Consider the following 20,042-nt stretch of genomic DNA (forward strand, 5'->3'; position numbering starts at 1 on the left):
TCCTGCACCTATTGTCTATGTTTCTATGTTTCTATTACACGAGCCCGAATCAGGGGAGAACTCTGGAGAACTCTTGAATTACCTCGTACAGTGGGACAGGCCTTTTAATATGCGGGGATCGCTGGTCGGCGCGGAAAAAGTGAAAAAGTGACAATAGAAGGAATGGATGACGTTTCAGTGCATGAGGAAGGGTCCCGACCCGAAAAGTCACCCATTTCTTCTCTCCAGAGACGCTGCCTGTCCCGCTGAGTTACTCCAGCATCTGGTGCCTGTCTTGCAGATAGGTGATGAATCAGTTTGGGACCCTTCGTCAGGCAGAGGACTTGCGGAATGTCATGACTCACTTTCTGCTCCCTGAACAATGACCCTGCCCTGAGAAAAGTCTTTGTCACCGGAGACAGCGCTGGTCACACTGGGAAGTGACAAATGAACAAGGGGACGGTCAGGATGGGGGGGGGGGGGAGGGGTTGCCACGGTTTCCCCTTCCCGTCAGGTCCCCTTGTACTCTGAGTCTGGGAAATCCCAGGAGAAGGAGCCATACGCACGCCACCCCGTTTACGGCACAGTAGTGATTATTTTGACGATGACAAATTGGATTACGTAATTCTGTCGGGGTCTGCTATCAATTTATACTTGCGTAATTCCACTGGCTTTCCACCACCCAAACTGAAACCTAGCAGCTTGTTTTGCAGCGCTCGCCCATGCCAAGTCCTCTCTGTACATTTAATTGGCTGTAATGTAGCAGCACGTGCAAGCAGTTGGCCGACAAAGGCCAGGGTGGTGCAGCGGTAGAGTTGCTGCCTTACAGCGCTTGCAGCGCCGGAGACCCGGGTTCGATCCCGACTACGGGTACGGAGTTTGTGCGTTCCCCCCCCCCGTGACCTGCGTGGGTTTTCTCCGAGATCTTCGGTCTCCTCCCACACTCGAAAGACGCACCTGTTTGTAGGTTAATTGGCTTGGTGCAAATGTAAAATTGTCCCCAGTGTGTGTAGGATAGTGTTAGTGTGCGGGGATCGCTGGCTGGCGCTGACTCGGTGGGCCGAAGGGCCTGTTTCCGCGCTGTATCTCTAAACTAAACTAAACTAAATAAGGTTCATTCCCAGGATGGCGGGAATGTCATATGCTGAGAGAATGGAGCGGCTGGGCTTGTACACTCTGGAGTTTAGATGAATGAGAGGGGATCTCATTGAAACATATAAGATTATTAAGGGTTTGGACACGCTAGAGGCAGGAAACATGTTCCCGATGTTGGGGGAGTCCAGAACCAGGGGCCAGAGTTTAAGAATACGGGGTAAGCCATTTAGAACGGAGATGAGGAAACTTTTTTTCCTCACAGTGAGTTGTGAGTCTGTGGAATTCTCTGCCTCAGAGGGCGGTGGAGGCCGGTTCTCTGGATACTTTCAAGAGAGAGCTAGATAGTGCTCTTAAAGATAGGGGATATGGGGAGAAGGCAGGAACGGGGTACTGATTGGAGATGATCAGCCATGATCACATTGAATGGCGGTGCTGGCTCGAAGGTGCCTACTCCTGCACCTGTTGTCTATTGTCTATTGTCAAGCCTAATGTTTTAGTCAGTCGGAGGAAGGGTTCAGACCCAAAACGTCACCTATTCCTTTTCTCCAGAGATGCTGCCTGACCCGCTGAGCTGCTCCAGTGTTTTGTGTCTATCTTAAGTATAATGTCGCAGAGTCAGGGCGTGCAGTGCAAGTCCACCACCCATGTTCCTGCAACTGGCGATCTGGTACCTCCTTCAATCCGGACAAAATTACCTTGAAATCCTCCACCTGGGAGACCCCCGAAAATGGGGCGCCTAGGCCGGGTGAGAGGGCCGGTCTTGACCTCGTCGGGACTTCAGCAGCCGATCGGCTGCTCGAATATGCCCCCTGCGGCCGGGGCTCTGGGGCTAGTCGTATTCAGTATCCTAAGGAGTATGCTATATCTCCACAACTAAAACCTATCAATAAGATGAATCAATTCTAGCAGCATTAGGCCATTCAGCCCACTGTCTAGTACGCCATTCAATCTTTTCCGCTCTCTCCCATTCTCCACGTAACCCCTGACACCCGTACTAATCAGGAACCTGTCAATCTCCGCCTTAATCATATCCATTGACCAGGCAGCCGTCTGTGGCAATTAATTCGCCACCCTCTGACGAAAGGCATCCTCCTCATCTCCTTTCTAAAGGTACGTCCTTTTATTCCGAGGCTGCGGCCTCTGGTCCTAGACTCTACCACTGGTCATCATTGGTGGTCACTCGAAACGATTATGACTGTCCTCTCCTCTCCATAGGGTCAAGTCGTTACATTTATTTCTATAGCACATTTAAAAAACAACTCTCGTTGGCCAAAGTGCTTTACATTTGTTATAAGAATAGTATAAACAAACAAACGACATACATATATACATATAGCCCTCGCTCAGTGGACGTCAGGAAAGGCTTGGGAGTATAGATAAGATTTTAGTCTTGACTTAAAGGAGTCGATGGAGGGGGCAGTTCTGATGGGGAGGGGGATGCTGTTCCACAGTCTAGGAGCTGCAACCGCAAAGGCACGGTCGCCCCTAAGCTTATGCCTAGACCGCGGGATATTCAACAGCCCCAAGTCGGCCGATCTGAGGGACCTGGGGGTGGAGTGGTGGGTGAGAAGACTTTTGATGGAGGTGGGGGCAAGCCAACATTGAGGGCTTTGTAGACATGGAGGAGGGTCTTGAAATGTATACGGAACCGCACAGGGAGCCAGTGGAGAGAGGCCAGGATCGGGTGGTCTACTTGTGGGTCTGCAGATGTCTGTAGAGGCCGATCCGTGATCCACACACACCTTGGTGCAACGTGGGCTGTGGAGACTGGCGGTGGTCCGTAGTCGTCGAGCCTCCTTCTCTCTCTTTCTATCCGTCCGGTGCTGTCGCTTTGTCTCTGCGACACGGCGTAGTTCCGTTTCGTCACGTGAAGCTCCTTCCCGCACGGATTTCCTCCAGGAGCGCCTGCCCGTCCAGTGCAACGTGCTCCCAGTTGCCCGATGTGACGTGGAATTTCTTCAAACTGTTCTTGATGTTGTCCTTGAAGCGTTTCTTTGGCCCGCAGGGGGCTCGCTGGTGGAAACATCCTCTCCACATCCACTCTATCCAGGACTTTCATGTTGAAATAAGAAAGTGCTTGGATTATGGGTGAAAGGGCCTGTTTGTGTACTTTTGTGTCGTACTTTTCCATGTTCTCAGAACAGAAATTCTTTCCTAATAATCACCCCCGCCTTGCAGATATAACAGAAAATGAAATAACAGCTTTTGGAAAAGGTTTAGATATTGTTTCCAGTCAAGTTTAGCTTCTTTAGAAAACCAGTGAATAGAATTTCAAATCGGAGAATTGTCTCATTCCATGGATTTTGAACCACGGAAATCTCGCATTTCTTTCCCTTAGGCACTTTTCCCGAAAAAGGATCACATTCACAGACAGAAACAATCTCTGCTTTAACCAAATCTTAATGGGTAACATGGTCTGAAGTGCAAAATCTTTTCTCATGCACACTTGCTTTACTGAGAAAAAGAGCGGTTTCTCTGGAGAGCAGGAATGGGTGACGTTTTGGGGTCGAGACTCCCTTCTTCAGACTGACCCAATTCCTTGTCTCCAGAGATGCTGCCTGTCCCGTTGAGTTATGCCCCTGTCCCACTTAGGAAACCTGAACGGAAACCTCTGGAGACTTCGCGCCCCACCCAAGGTGTCCGTGCGGTTCCCGGAGGTTGCAGGTGGTTGCCGGAGGTTGCAGGTAGTGGAAGCAGGTAGGGAGACTGACAAAAACCTCCGGGAACCTCCGGGAACCGCACGGAAACCTTGGGTGGGGTGCAAAGTCTCCAGAGGTTTCCTAAGTGGGACAGTTACTCCAGCATTTTGTGTCACAAAATTTGGTGGGTGTGTAGAACGAGCTGCCAAAGGAGGTAGTTGAGGCAGGGGCTATTGCAATGTTTAAGAAACATTTAGACAGGTACATGGACAGGCCAGGTTTGGAGGGATATGGGCCAAAGGAAGACAGGTGGGACTAGTGTTGCTGGGACATGTTGACCGGTGTAGGCAAGTTAGGCCCGAGGGCCTAGTTCCACGTTGTCGGGTCAGAGCGCCGCGTCCGGTCCTGTCTCACCCGTCCCGACGTATTGCAGCCCATGGAGTGCAACGGCAGCCCGGCCAGCTGTCCGATCTTCGGACCTTCGCTTACCGCCGACACCACCACCACCCTTCCTACTCGTGGCCGATCATCGGTTCATGAGTTGGACGGGGTGCCAGAATTTGCGCACAACGCCAACTCCTCAGCTGGCCCGCCGGCTGGGCTTTGTGTGCAGTCCAGCACCCGGGCCAACTCATCATTCACCCAGCCACGGCCTAGTCGGTCAACGAATTGCCTTCGGGAACTTGTCCCATAGTTTGACCCTTTGTCCATTATTTGGGAGTGAGAACTCTATGAGAATGAAATGAAGCAGGCAGGCTAATGATAGTGGGAGATTACTGAATGACCAAAGGCTTTGCCTGGGTGAACAATTCTTGCTTGCCAAGGGCAGAGTCAGAGACTTAATGTGTTTTTCTTGTCTGACCAGCCCGTTCAATAATTAATTGCCCGTGATATATTTGCAAACTTTGCTCGTTAAACAAAGACAAACTGAACAGTGTCTTTGTCTACAAATAAATTGTCAATAAGAATTTAATTTTGCAATCCGGTAACCTTGTTATCGTCAGTGGAACTGGAATGACTGCTGGTAATAGTGTTTCGTAATATTATTTCCCCTCCTCGCCCACCCAACGAAAAGCATCCAAGCGCTAATTGGGATCTTCAAAACATCCGATGATTTTTTGAGCTCGGTTAACCTTGCAACGACTTAAGTTGCAACCCTCAAATCCCAGTGGACACAGCAAATTGTTGATCACAGGAGAAATCGAGACGTCATTGTTATTCATCCTGTTGATTACTGTGATAAATCACTGCTGGGTTTGGACCCCGGGCTCTGTGAAAGAGGACAAGAGTCTTGGGCCATGTTTAATAGCCCTGTCCCACGGTGCGAGTTCATTCCAAGAGCTCTCCCGAGTTAAAAAAAAAAAAAAAATCAAACTCATGGGAAGCACGGAGAATGAACGTAGCGGGTACGTCGGAGCTCGGGGACGTCTCTTAGCGCTAACGGCAGGTACTCGGGAAGACTCGCTAACGGCGGGTAAGCACGGGAAGACTCGTGAAGATTTTTCAACCTGGTGAAAAATGTCCACGAGAGCCCCGAGTACCGACGAGCGGCCATTACCGTAAATCTCCGAGTTCGAATCAGGGCAAACTCGGGAGAACTCGTGGGATGAACTCGTACAGTGGGACAGGGGTTTAAGAACCTCGTTTTGGTACGGGGAGGCTGAGGACACTCAAACCTAATCAGGTCACTCCAGAGATTTTTGTGTGCGCATACTCTTCGGCCATGGTGCAATGCGAAAGAGTGAGTGTTGGTGTCCTAATATCTGACCTCGATCACACACACACATGTCCATCTGATGTCAAGACCACCCCCCCCCCCCCCTTTCACAAGTACAACCAGATGTATGGAGTTGGAACACTTGCAAACAGTGCATTCCACGAACCGCATGATGACGTCCACACATCAACCAAGGTAATATTATAGCCCGGCTATTAACGCAAGCTCATTTCTCCGACAAACTATTAAATACCTTTCGAAATGCAAATGCCCGGAATGAGCTGAAAGAATAACAACTGCAATCAGTGCTTTTATTCTTAATATAATATTCTTATATTCACTGGAATTCAGAAGGATGAGAGGGTATCATGTAGAAACATATGACATTCCTAAGGGATTGGACACGCTAGATGTTCCCGGTGTCATGAGAATAGGCAATAAGTGCAGGAGTAGGCCATTCGGTCCTTCGAGCCAGCACCGCCATTCAATGTGATCATGGCTGATCATCCCCAATCAGTACCCTGTTCCTGCCTTCTCCCCATATTCCCTGAATCCGCTATTTTTAAGAGCCCCATCTAGATCTGTCTTGAAAGCATCCAGAGTAACTGCCTTCTCCGCCCTCTGAGGCAATTCCACGTGTTAGGGGGAGTCCAGAACCAGGGGTCACGGTTTAAGAATAAGGGGTAGGCCATTTAGGACTGAGATGAGGAAAAAACGTTTTCACCCAGAGAGTTGTTCACGAAAGAACTGCAGATGCTGGAAAAATCGAAGGTAGACAAAAATGCTGGAGAACGGAGATAAGGAAAAACTTTTTCACACAGAGAGTTGTGAGTCTGTGGGATTCTCTACCTCGGAGGGTGGTGGAGGCCGGTTCTCTGGATGCTTTCAAGAAAGACCTCTTAAAGATAGCGGAGTTAAGGGATATGGGGAGAAGGCAGGAACGGGGTACTGATTGTGGATGAACATCCATGATCACATTGAATGGCGGTGCTGGCTCGAAGGGCCGAATGGCCGACTCCTGCACCTGTTGTCTATTGTCTGTCATTGCAACATTATCATAGAACATAGAACAATGCAGCACAAGAAAGGTCTTGACCCAAAACGTCGCCCATTCCTTCTCTCCAGAGATGGGTCACGTTTTGGGTATTTTGCGCCTATCTTCACTGTCGGGGACTTGTTGGGAAAGTGCTCCAATTTTCCCTGTACAGGCATCAAAAACCCAGCAGGTGTGATTCACCAAAAACCAGGTGAACTTGTCTCATCAAGACAAGTCAATTTTACTTGTCACATACACATACAAGATGTACAGTGAAATGAAAGTGGCAAAGCCTGCGGGGATTGTGCAAAGCAAAACAACAGAACAAAACAGAACAGGACAGAACAGCGTAGATGTGTTAGTAGTAAGAAAGATATTAAAAATAAACAGAATAATTAAAAATAACACACAAGCTCCATGGAGCTACCACAACATCAACTGGACCCGGCCAAGCCATCGGCTCAGCTTATATCTTAGGATAGTTGACAAAGAAACATAGAAAATAGGTGCAGGAGTAGGCCATTCGGCCTTTCGAGCCTGCACCGTCATTCAATATAATCATGGCTGATCATCCAACTCAGTATCCTGTACCTGCCTTCTCTCCATACCCCCTGATCCCTTTAGCCACAAGGGCCACATCTAACTCCCTCTTAAATATAGCCAATGAACTGGCCTCAACTACCTTCTGTGGCAGAGAATTCCACAGATTCATCACTCTCTGTGTTAAAATGTTTTCCTCATCTCGGTCCTAAAACACTTCCCTCTTATCCTTAAACTGTGACCCCTTGTTCTGGACTTCCCCAACATCGGGAACAATCTTCCTGCATCTAGCCTGTCCAACCCCTTAAGAATTTTGCAAGTTTCTATAAGATCCCCCCTCAATCTTCTAAATTCTAGCGAGTACAAGCCGAGTCTGTCCAGACTTTCTTCATGTGAAAGTCCTGACATCCCAGGAATCAGTCTGGTGAACCTTCTCTGTACTCCCTCTATGGCAAGAATGTCTTTCCTCAGATTAGGAAACTGTACGCAATACTCCAGGTGTGGTCTCACCAAGGGCCTGTCTCACTTTCCCGAGTTATTCAGGAATTCTCCTGAGTTATTCACGAATTCTCCCGAGTTTTCAAACTCGCCGAATGTTCGTAGCGAGTCCGTAGGAGTCCGTGGATATTTCGTAGCGGCTCGTTACGCCAGCCAGTAGGTACTCGGGGCATCAGGTAAGTCGGGACGTTTTTTCCAGCCTGATGAAAAATGCCCACGAGTAAAAAAATAGCCCCGAGTACCTACGGTTGGCTTAACGAGCCGCTACGATATATCCACGGACACCTAAGGCCTCCTACGGAATCATTACGAACATTCTGCGAGTCTGAGAATTCGTGAATAACTCAGGAAAGTGGGACAGGCCCTTAACATGGAACCTAGAAAAGTACAGCACGGGAACAGGCCCTTCAGCCCACAATGTCTGTGCTGAGAGTAATGCCAAGACCAACTGTACGGTGTTGATCGACACAAAGTGCTGGAGTAACTCAGGCAGAATCTCCGGAGGAAAAGGATGGATGAGGTTTCGGGTATGAATCCTTCTTCGGATTATAGGCCTCAGATTTTAGACTTAGTGGGGAAACAGGCTCTTTGGCCCATCGAGTCCATGCTGACCAGCGATCGCCCACTACCCTAGCACTATCCTACACAATAGGGACAATTGAGAATTTGCAAAAGCCAATTAATCTGCAAACATACCTGCACATCTCTGGAGTGTAAGGAGTAAATAGCAGCACCCGGAGGAAACCCACGTGATCACAGGGAGAGAGTACAAACGCCATACAGACGGCACCAGTAGTCAGGATCGAACCCGGGTCTCTGGCGCTGTGAGGCAGCGCTCCACCGCTGCGCCATCGTGCCGCCTTCAACTCCTATCTGCTGCACGTGATCCATATCCCTCCATTCCCTGCATATCCATCTGCCTATCTGAAAGCCTCTTAAATGCCACCATTGCATCTGCCTTCACCTCATAGAAACATAGAAACATAGACAATAGGTGCAGGAGGAGGCCATTCGGCCCTTCGAGCCAGAACCGCCATTCATTGTGATCATGGCTGATCGTCCCCTATCAATAACCCGTGCCTGCCTACTCCCCATATCCCTTGACTCCACTAGCCCCTAGAGCTCTATCCAACTCCCTCTTAAATCCATCCAGTGACTTGGCCTCCACTGCCCTCTGTGGCAGGGAATTCCATAAATTCACAACTCTCTGGGTGAAAAAGTTTTTTCTCACCTCAGTCTTAAACGACATCCCCTTTATTCTCAGAGACCTCCACTCAAGGCAGCCTGTTCCAGGCACTTGCCACACTCTATATAAAAAGACCCACACATCTCCTTGCACCTGGAGATCTTTATTACGTTGAGACGTACTGCATTAGGGATTGCATTGAGGAAAATGCAGTTCAGAAGAAAAACTCGACAGAAGCATCAGTGATCATGACATTTCATTGACCTGATTCACTGTCACCGCTTCTCATTCTATTGATGCTGCTTGACCCGATATTAATGCTGGCAGCATACTTTGTTTCATTTCAAGGTCATTTCCAAGTCTATATTTCATCATGGTTAGGTCGCTGTGAAACAGAACAATAGGAAACAAACTCAAGTGAATTCAGAAAATCAAAGTGTGTTTAAGAAATCGAAAGTGATTTATGAATATTCTCTGCCACCATCAGGTTATTGAACAATACAACCTCAATATAAGCTCCAAACTACATAGACTTGGGGGCTGTGTGTGTGTGTGTGTGTGTGTGTGTGTGTGTGTGTGTGTGTGTGTGTGTGTGTGTGTGTGTGTGTGTGTGTGTGTGTGTGTGTGTGTGTGTGTGTGTGTGTGTGTGTGTGTGTGTGTGTGTGTGTGTGTGTGTGTGTGTGTTCTCTGGATACTTTCAAGAGAGAGTTGGATAGAGCTCTTAAAGATAGTGGAGTCAGGGGATATGGGGAGAAGGCAGGAACGGGGTACTGATTGGGGATGATCAGCCATGATCACATTGAATGGCGGTGCTGGCTCGAACGGCTGAATGGCCTACTCCTGCACCTATTGTCTATTGTCTATTGTCTATTGTCACAAAGTGGTCCATGGGTCGTCTAGTATATTGCAGGCTGAGCTGGACCAGAGGGCCTGTTTCTGCACTGCATGACTATGACTCTACCACACCAATATAGGCTCAGGGAAAGACAGAGAACTGGCGGGAACCACTTTGGAAAATCCCAACCAATATCTGTGGTATAGACAATAGACAATAGGTGCAGGAGTCGGCCATTCGGCCCTTCGAGCCAGCACCGCCATTTAATGTGATCATGGCTGATCATCCCCAATCAGTTCCCCGTTCCTGCCTTCTCCCCATATCCCCTGACTCCGCTATTTTTAAGAGCCCTATCTAGCTCTCTCTTGAAAGCATCCAGAGAACCAGCTTCCACCGCCCTCTGAGGCAGAGAATTCCACAGACTCACCACTCTCTGTGAGAAAAAGTGTTTCCTCGTCTCCGTTCTAAATGGCTTATTTCTTATTCTTAAACTGTGGCCCCTGGTTCTGGACTCCCCCAATATGTTCCCTGCCTCTAGTGTGTCCAAGCCCTTAACAATCTTATAAATGTCCAAGCCCTTAACAATCTTATATGTTTCTTCTGGATCTTCTGGAAGTCTAGCTTTACCTTGCACTCCTCAGCAGTCCTGAGCTACCATATCCACCTCATTTGGAGACTATCTTTGATCGGACTTTACTGGCTGTATCTTGCGCTGAATATTATTCCCTTATCACGTATCGGTACACTACAAATGGCTCGATTGTAATCATGTATTGTCCGCTGACAGGATAGCATGCAACAAAAGCTTTTCACTGTACCTCGGGACACGTGACAATGAACTAAACTGAACCGAGCTGGGAAGAAGTTGTACCGGTCTGTGTAAAAGATCGGGGGGGGGGAGGTTGCAGCTTATTTTTCAGCTGGTGCTGGAGATCGGAGCTTGGAGCCAGGTGTACAATGTGATCCCTAACGTGACAGGCAGTACACTGCACCTCCCATCTGGCCTGACGCAGGACCCCACTGACTGTGACGCAAGAACTATGTTATGTTCCGTAGCTGGAGACTAGCGCTTCACACCTGGCAGTGGGACGCACAAGTTCACAAGTTCACAAGTTGCTGGAGAAGAACTAGGCCATTCGGCCCATCGAGTCTACTGCGCCATTCAATCGCGACTCATCTGTCTCTCCCCCCCTAACCCCATTCTCCTGCCTTCTCCCCATAACCTCTGACACCCGTACTGATCAAGGATTTGTCTATCTCTGCCTTAAACATATCCGCTGACTCAGTCTCTCCTAAGTGCGGGGATGGTGTTTATCAGCTGGATATATCCGCCATGCTTGCCTACTTTTCATGCCTCCTTAACTGCAGCCTGCCCAAGTGAATTCCAACCTCAGAAACAAATTATAATCTGAGACCGTCTTGGTGCTGTCTACTTGAATACATCAACTATTGTCGATCTTGACAGGAAACTTGTAAAGAATAGCAGAAATGTTCATAGACATAAAAATGCTGGAGGAAACCAGTGGGTCAGGCAGCATCTCTGGAGAAAAGGATGAGATGACATTTTGGGTCAGTCCCCAGACCAGTCAGCTGAGGCAGATATTATAACAACATTTAAGAGACATTTCTTCCTTTAACTGTGACCTTCTGGAACTCTGGCTTTACCTTGCACTCCTCAGCAGTCCTGAGCCACTATCCACCACTTGGGCGCCATCTTGGAAGCTGTTGCCAAGCAACTGAACCATCTCACCACTAGCGAGCAGTCCTGAGCTACTATCCACCTCATTTGGAGGCCCCGTGGACTATCTTTGATCGGACGATACTCAAGGGACGGGTAGATGGACAAGAAAGGTTTAGAAACATAGAAACATAGAAAATAGGTGCAGGAGTAGGCCATTCGGCCCTTCGAGCCTGCACCGCCATTCAATATGATCATGGCTGATCATCCAACTCAGTATCCCATCCCTGCATTCTCTCCATACCCCCTGATCCCTTTAGCCACAAGGGCCACATCTAACTCCCTCTTAAATATAGCCAATGCACTGGCCTCAACTACCTTCTGTGGCAGAGAATTCCACAGATTCACCACTCTCTGTAAAAAATGATTTTCTCATCTCGGTCCTAAAAGACTTCCCCCTTATCCTTAAACTGTGACCCCTTGTTCTGGACTTCCCCAACATCGGGACTAATCTTCCTGCATCTAGCCTGCCCAACCCCTTAAGAATTTTGTAAATAGTTTAGGGGGATATGGACCAAATGCACCAAAAGGCTCTCTTGCGACGGAGCCCGGAGGCTGGGGCCTGGGTCGGCGCGATGGAGGTGTCTGGAGAGGACCCGGTGGCGATAGCGGAGAGGTCGGCGCGGGGGTCGATGATGCCGCCGCCCGACGGAGGAGGACGGACCATGTGGATGTGAGGAAGCCGCTGCCGAGGGAAGGAACAAAGGGGGACCCAGCGTGCGGGGGGGGGGGGAGGGGGACCGCCGTGTGGGAGGGTGGAGGGAGAGGGGGGTGGGAGAACAAAGGGGGAACTGGCGGGAGGGGGGAATTTGTAGCTTTGTAAGCGCCCTTTAAGGGCGACTATTTGTATACCTCGGGGACGCAAACGAAGAATTTCACTGCGACTTAGCAATAAAGTATTCAATTCAATTCAATAGACAATAGACAATAGGTGCAGGAGTAGGCCATTCGGCCCTTCGAGCCAGCACCGCCATTCAATGTGATCATGGCTGATCATCCCCAATCAGTACCCCGTTCCTGCCTTCTCCCCATATCCCCTGACTCCGCTATCTTTAAGAGCCCTATCTAGCTCTCTCTTGAAAGTATCCAGAGAACCAGCCTCCACCGCCCTCTGAAGCAGAGAATTCCACAGACTCACCACTCTCTGTGAGTGTTTCCTCGACTCCGTTCTAAATGGCTTACCCCTTATTCTTAAACTGTGGCCCCTGGTTTTGGACTCCCCCAACATCGTGAACATGTTTCCTGCCTCTAGCGTGTCCAAACCCTTAATAATCTTATATATTTCAATGAGATATCCTCTCATCCTTCTTAACTCCAGAGTGTACAAGCCCAGCCGCTCCATTCTCTCAGCATATGACAGTCCCGCCATCCCGGGAATTAACCTCGTAAACCCACGCCGCACTTCAAAGGCGGACAAATCTAGCTTAGATGGGGCATCTTGGTCAGCATAGATGGGTTGGGCTGCACAGAGTTTGTACGTTCTCCCCGTGACCCGCGAGGGTTTTCTCCGAGATCTCCGGTTTCATCCCACACTCCAAAGACGTGAATGTTTCGTGGCTTGGTATGAATGTAAATTGCCCGTAGTGTGCGTAGGATAGTGTTAGTGTGCGGGGATCGCTGGTCGGTGCGGGCTCGGTGGGCCGAAGGGCCTGTTTCCATGCCGTATCTTTAAACTGAAAACTAAAGAACAGACCCTTCGGCCCACTGTGTCTGTGCCGAACAGGTGGCCAAGATAAACTAATCTCCTCTGCCTCTGCAGTTTAGTGTAGTTTATTATCGTCATGTGTACTGAGAAACAATGGAAAGGATTTGTTTGCCTGCTATCCATCAGACTGTACAGGAATGCAATCTAGCCGTCCACAGTGCACAGATAAAGGACAAAGGGTACAGTGTTGAGAGCAAAGATATTACATTGAAGTCTGGGAAAGTTAATTAAAAGTCTCCAGAGATTTAGATTTTTAGTTTAGTTTAGAGATACAGTGTGAAAACAGGCCATTCGGCCCACTGAGTCTGTGCCGACCAGCAATCCCCGTACACGAGCACTATCCTACTCACTATTAGGGACGATTTGCAGAAGCCAATTTACATCTACAAACCTGCACGTCTTTGGAATGTGGGAGGTGGCTGGAGCACCCGGAGAAAACCCACGCGGTCAGCGGGAGAACGTGCAGACTCGGCACAGACAGAGACAGCGCCCGTGGTCAGGCCTCTGGCGCCGTGAGGCAGCAACTGTACCGCTGCGCCACCGTGCCGCCCCCCACATAAATAGACGGGAAGAAACTGCCCGTGAATCTGGAGGCTGCGCGTTTTTCACGTTTGCGTGCCGCGATGCCTGGCAGGGGGAGGGGAGAAGAGGGAGTGGCGGCGGGTGAGCCTAGCCCTTTATAAATGTGTTTCTTTACATTGGTGTGTTTTCTGCTTGCCAGATTTACTGGCAGGAGGACGTGATGGAAAAATCAATATTAACCTAAATGTCCCCTTTCTGCACCACGCCCCAGCCCCTAACCACATGTACTTGCTCTGCTAAAACTTGGCCGAGATTGCTGGAACATCTGTTTGACCTTCAGTCTGCTTAGCTGCTTCTAGTTACAAGCTGATCTTCATTATCTCGACGTGCCTCAGGCTCTGAACAAGCTTTTTGATTTGCAAGATCGCACAAAACAGCAGCTGATCTTATTTCATGGGGTCCTACAGTGTGGAAACAGGCCCTTCGGCCCAACTCGCCCACGCCGGCCAACATGCCCCAGCTGTATCAAAGAGTTGTCTTCCTCTACTTCTTGCGAATGATACATAAACAAACCAAAGGAATAGTTACAGCCCTGTCCCACGGTACGAGTTCATTCCAAGAGCTCTCCCGAGTTTAAAAAAAAATCAAACTCGTGGTAAGCACGGAGAATGAACGTAGCGGGTACGTCGGAGCTCGGGGACGTCTCTTAGCGCTAACGGCAGGTACTCGGGAAGACTCGCTAACGGCGGGTAAGCGCGGGAAGACTCGTGAAGATTTTTCAACATGATGAAAAATGTCCACGGGAGCCCCGAGTACCGACGAGCGGCTATTACCGTAAATCTCCGAGTTCGAATCAGGGCAAACTCGGGAGAGCTCTTGGAATGAACTCGTACAGTGGGACAGGGGTTTTAGATCTCAAGCCGGGTGTTGAGCGGCCAGGTTGTTGGCTCTGTTGGCGTCAATGTCTGCCAGGCCCTGAGCTCCATTGGGTGGGTGGTAGAGCGGGCAACCCAGAGATGACATGGTTGGCTGTCTGTTGTACTGCTCCGCATTCACAGGCTGGGCTCTGGCAGAGCCCCCATCTCCACACGCTGGCGTTGAAATGCCCAACTCCAGTACCAAGTCTGTTGAGCTTCACCCATGCTCCTCTGGGGAGGTCAGACCCTGGACAGCTTTTATCTGGTGAAGAGATGTAGCTGTGGAATGGAGATGAGGTTGCCCTCCACTCCTGTGACAACTAGGAGGCTTCAAGAGTCCTGGAGTCACATCACCCAGAAACAGTCCACCAAGTCCACCAGGTGGGGCCAACGTGGATGGGTCACCCTTCAGTCCACCAAGAATGTTTGAGGAGCATTGTACACGGATTTTACACACCTCTTAGAGTCATACAGTGTGGAAACAGGCCCTTCGGCCCAACTTACCCATACAGGCCAACATGCCCAATCTATGTTAGCCCCACCTGCCTGTGTTTGGCCCGTATCCCTCCAAACCTGTCCTATCCATGTACCTGTCCAAACGTTTCTTAAACGTTGCGATGGTACCCTCCTCAACTACCTCCTCCGGCAGCTCGTTCCATACACCCACCACCCTCTGTGTGAAAAGGTTACCCCTCATGTTCCAATTCAATCATTCCCCCCCTCACCTTAAACCTATGTCCTCTGGTTCTCGATTCCCCTACTCTGGGCAAGACACCGTCTACCCAAACTATTCCTCTCATGATTTTGTACACCTCTATAAGATCAACCCTCATCCTCCACCACATATGAATCCTCATTTCATACTCTTCCCAGAGAACAGAAGAGCTTTTATTTTTCAATTAGCCATGGAAGAGGTTCTCCATCAGGTTGCTATTAAATCTCCCCCCCCCCCCACCTTAAACCTATGTCGTCTGGTTCTCGATTCCCCGACGCTGGGCTCTGGGCGTCTATCCAATCTATTCCACTCATTCTTTTCTCAAACCTGAACGTCACCTTGAACCTATGTACTCTGGTTCTTAAATGATAAGCACGTTAGTCAAGGCAGTTTTGCAACACTGATGCAAATCAGGTCTGAAGATCAATGCACATCTGAAGAAGACCATAGGACCATGACAAAGGAGCAGAATTAGGCCATTCGGCCCATCGAGTCTACTCCGCCATTCAATCATGGCTGATCTAGATACATAGAAACATAAAAACATAGAAAATAGGTGCAGGAGTAGTCCATTCAGCCCTTCGAGATAGCACCACCATTCAATATGATCATGGCTGATATGATCATGACCAAAATGGTTAGAGGTTAGATAGGTCTCTGCTCTAATGCTCCAAGTAAAAGCTTGCATCTGACAGTTCAGAAGCACCTCACCACCTCATATCTCGCTTGGTCTGCTTACCCCCCCGGCAGTGCGAACATTGACTTCTCTAACTTCAAGTAACACTTGCTTTCCCCCTCTCTCCATCCCTCCCCCTTCCTAGTTCTCCGACTAGTCTGACTGTCCTCCTGATTAAATTTTATCACTGTATGCTTTGTTGTCACCTTCTCCTAGCGACCAATGATCTATTCTACATTTATATACTATTCTACAATGATCTATTCTACATCGTTCCGCTTTGATGTCTCGTTTTCACACCAAGCCCTCCCTCCCTTACCTCTGAGTCTCCCTCTCCCCTGTCTCTGAAGAAGGGTCTCGACCCACAACGTCACCCATTCCTTATTACCAGAGATGCTGCCTGACCCGCTAAGTTACTCCAGCATCTTGCGCCTATCTTCGGTGTAAAGTAGCTTCTGCAGTTTCTTCCTACACATATAGAATAGAATAGAATAGAATGCTATTTATTGTCATTCAAACCTGGGTTTGAACGAAATATAATTTCTACAGATTTTTACATTACAAACACAATCCAAGACCCACACTTAACACAGTTTACATAAACATCCATCACAGTGAGTCTCCAACATCTCCTCACTGTGATGGAAGGCAAAGTCTTTATCTCTTCCCTTTGTTCCTTCTCCCGTGGTCCAGCAGTCCAACTGCAGTGTCGAGGTGAACTGGGACTCCGATGTTAAAGCCCCCGGCGGGCGATGGTAAGTCCTGAGGCCGTTTAAGCCACGCCAGGCGATGTTAGGCCCCGGCTCCATGTCCTTTAAACCCGCGATTCCAGCGGGAGAAGTCGCCGCTGCGGAGCTCGGAAAAGCGGTCTCCCACCAGGGACCCGCGAGCTCCCGATGTTCCCATCCACCGGGTCTGCGGCCGGTGCCTCCGAACTCCGAAAGTCGGGTCGCAGCCGCGCGCCACCACAGCTCTTCCCGCTCCGAAGTTGGCCAGCTCCGCGATGTCAGTTCCGCCGGCTCTGCAACTGGAGCCCCCAGGTTAGTCCCGGCCGGAGATCGCCGCCGGCTCCACGATGTTAGGCCCAACGACATCCGAGACCCGACAGGGAATAGTCGGGTCTCCGCACAGGGAAGAGATTTAAACGGTTTCCCCCACAGCCCCCCCCCACATATACACAGCTAAAAAATAATAATAAAAACTAACTCAAGACATACATTTAACAAGACAAAAAATAAAAAAAGACAGACGACTGTAGTCGAGCCGCTGCGGTTAGGCACCGCCACTAACACCAGAATAATGTACAATTGTGGAATTCATTGCAACAGAGGGCTATGGAGGCCAAGTCAATTGATTTTTTTTAAGGCAGAGACAGATAGATTCTTGATTAGTACGGGTGTCAGGGGTTAGGGGGAGAAGGCAGGAGAACGGGATAGAGAGGGGAAAGATAGATCAGCCATGATTGAATGGCGGAGCAGACTTGATGGGCCGAAGGGTCTAATTCTGCACCTATCAGTTATGAACTTATGAACCCATGAATAATGGGGACCGCAGTTTAACAGTTCTCGATTGCTTGTAACTTTACGGAAGGTCGTAGATGAATTCTAGATGTGTCTTTATGTGCAACAGTGCAATCTTCAGTTCATTTGTACGCAAAAAGAATTGAAATGCAAGGGGAAAGTATTGGAGAAATTCAATGAGCTAAACTCCAATGAAGCTCAAAGTCACCACCTCTCCTTCAGGGGCTGTCCCACTGCGGAGACTTAATTGGCGAGTTTAGAAGAGTTTGCCCTCGACTCATACTCGCAGCATGGTCGACACGAGGTCCTAGGAGGTCTTTGTAACTCTCCTTCATGCCCGAGAGTGGTAGGTTTGGTCGAAGTAGGTCGTAGTAGGTCGGCATGTTAGTCGTAGGTAATCGAGGGTAGTCGAAGGTAGTTGTAGATAGTCTTCATCATAGTTGAAGGGAGGTCGAAGGAGATCGAAGGAGGTCGTCTTCACTCTCCACTATTCGGTGTCCAATTTTCCCTTAGTTAGTCGTAGCGAGTCGAAGCTGGTCTTCAACATACTCGAAGGAGGTTGAAGGAGGTCTTCAACATGACATCTTTTCAAACTCTCCTAAACTCTTCTAAACTCGCCAATTAGGTTGCCGCAGTGGGACGGCCCCTTTCCAACTCAGCACGTTGCAGTCTTCCAGACTCAACAATGAGTTCAATTGTAGATAGCGAGTATTTCTAGCATTTTTATTCCAGTTTCCCTGAATCTATTGTGTGCAGTTTTGGTCTCCTAATTTGTGGAAGGACATTCTTGCTATTGAGGGAGTGCAGCGTAGGTTCACCAGGTTAATTCCCGGGATGGCGGGACTGACATATGACGAAAGAATGGGTCGGCTGGGCTTGTATTCACTGGAATTTAGAAGGATGAGAGGGGTTCTTATAGAGACATATTCTTCAGGGAATGGACAGGCTAGATGCAGGAAAAGTGTTCCCGATGTTGGGGGAGTCCATATCCAGGGGTCACAGTTTAAGAATAAGGGGTAGGCCATTTTAGATACATAGATACATAGGTACATAGACAATAGGTGCTGGAGTAGGCCATTCAGCCCTTCCAGCCAGCACCGCCATTCAATGTGATCATGGCTGATCATCCACAATCAATGTCCTGTTCATGCCTTCTCCCCATGCCCCTTGATTCCGCAAGCCCTAAGAGCTCGATCTAACTCTCTTTTGAACGCATCAAGTGAATCGGCCATTTGGAGATGAGGAAAAACGTTTTCACCCAGAGAATTGTGAATCTGTGGAATTTTCTGCCACCGAAGGCAGTGGAGGCTAATTCACTGGATGATTTCAAGAGAGAGTTAGATAGAGCTCTTAGGGCTAACGGAATCAAGGGATATGGGGAGAAAGCAGGAACGGGGTACTGATTGGGGATGATCAGCCATGATCACATTGAATGGCGGTGCTGGCTTAAAGGGCCGAATGGCCTACTCCTGCACCTATTTCACATTCCTTTGGTATTTTCAGATAAATGCTCTTGACTTTTCACTTCAGTGGAGCCTTAGTTACTTTGCACCTCGACTACTTAATTAATGAATCTCTCCTGCCCCACTCTGTATATCACCCGTGGCATATTGTCCTTGGCTTATCGACACAAGACCTGTCTTGAATCCGCTTACGAGTTTCAGATGGGAACTACAGACTGCCAGGGAATTTTATTTTTTCACCCGTTGTGTCATCGGTGGCGCAGCGGTAGAGTTGCTGCCTCACCGCGCCAGTTCGATCCTGACTACGGGTGCTGTATGTACGGAGTTTGCACGTTCTCCCTGTGACCATGTGGGTTTTTTACTGGGTGCTCAGGTTTCGACAATAGACAACAGACAATAGACAATAGACAACAGACAATAGACAATAGGTGCAGGAGTAGGCCATTCGGCCCTTCGAGCCAGCACCGCCATTCAAAGTGATCGTGGTTGATCATCCCCAATCAGTACCCCGTTCCTGCCTTCTCCCCACATCCCCTGACTCCGCTATCTTTAAGAGCCCTATCTAGTTCACTTTTGAAAGTATCCAGAGAACCGGCCTCCACCACCCTCTGAGGCAGAGAATTCCACAGACTCACAACTCTCTGTGAGAAAAAGAGTTTCCTTATCTCCGTTCGAAATGGCTAAATTTCCTCCCACACTCCAAAGACGTGCAGGTTTGTAGGTTAATTGGCTTCTGTAAATAGTCACTAGCTCGTAGGATAGAACTAGTGTACGCGTGATTGTTGGTCGGCACGGACTTGGTGGGCTGAAGGGCCTGTTTCCACCTTGCATCCCGAAACTAAACTAAACTACCCACCTAAAACACCTCTGCCCAGAACATTTATTGTCTGCATTGTCCCATTTGTGAATTTAAAAAATGGCCTTGCATAATTAGAACATTGGTCTCAGCCTCAGGATATCTCAAGTGAGGAAGTTAATACAATTGAGACCTGCTATTTCCATTGCCCTGCGCCAATCCTGACTGCTGGTGCTGACTGTGTGGAGTTTGCACGTTCCCCCGGTGGCTGTGTATGTTTCCATGTGTTTTCTGGTTTCATAGTCAGAGATTTAAACAGCATAGATACAAGCCCTTTGGCCCATCTCATCCATGCCAGCCAAGATCTATGCTTGTCTCATTTGCCTGCATTTGGCCCATATGCCTCTAGTTTAGTTGAGATTAATTTAGTTAGTTTCATTAGTTAAGTTTAGTTTATTATTGTCA

Source organism: Amblyraja radiata, chromosome 14 (assembly GCF_010909765.2).
Source record: "Amblyraja radiata isolate CabotCenter1 chromosome 14, sAmbRad1.1.pri, whole genome shotgun sequence".
In the NCBI taxonomy this organism is placed as follows: domain Eukaryota; kingdom Metazoa; phylum Chordata; class Chondrichthyes; order Rajiformes; family Rajidae; genus Amblyraja; species Amblyraja radiata.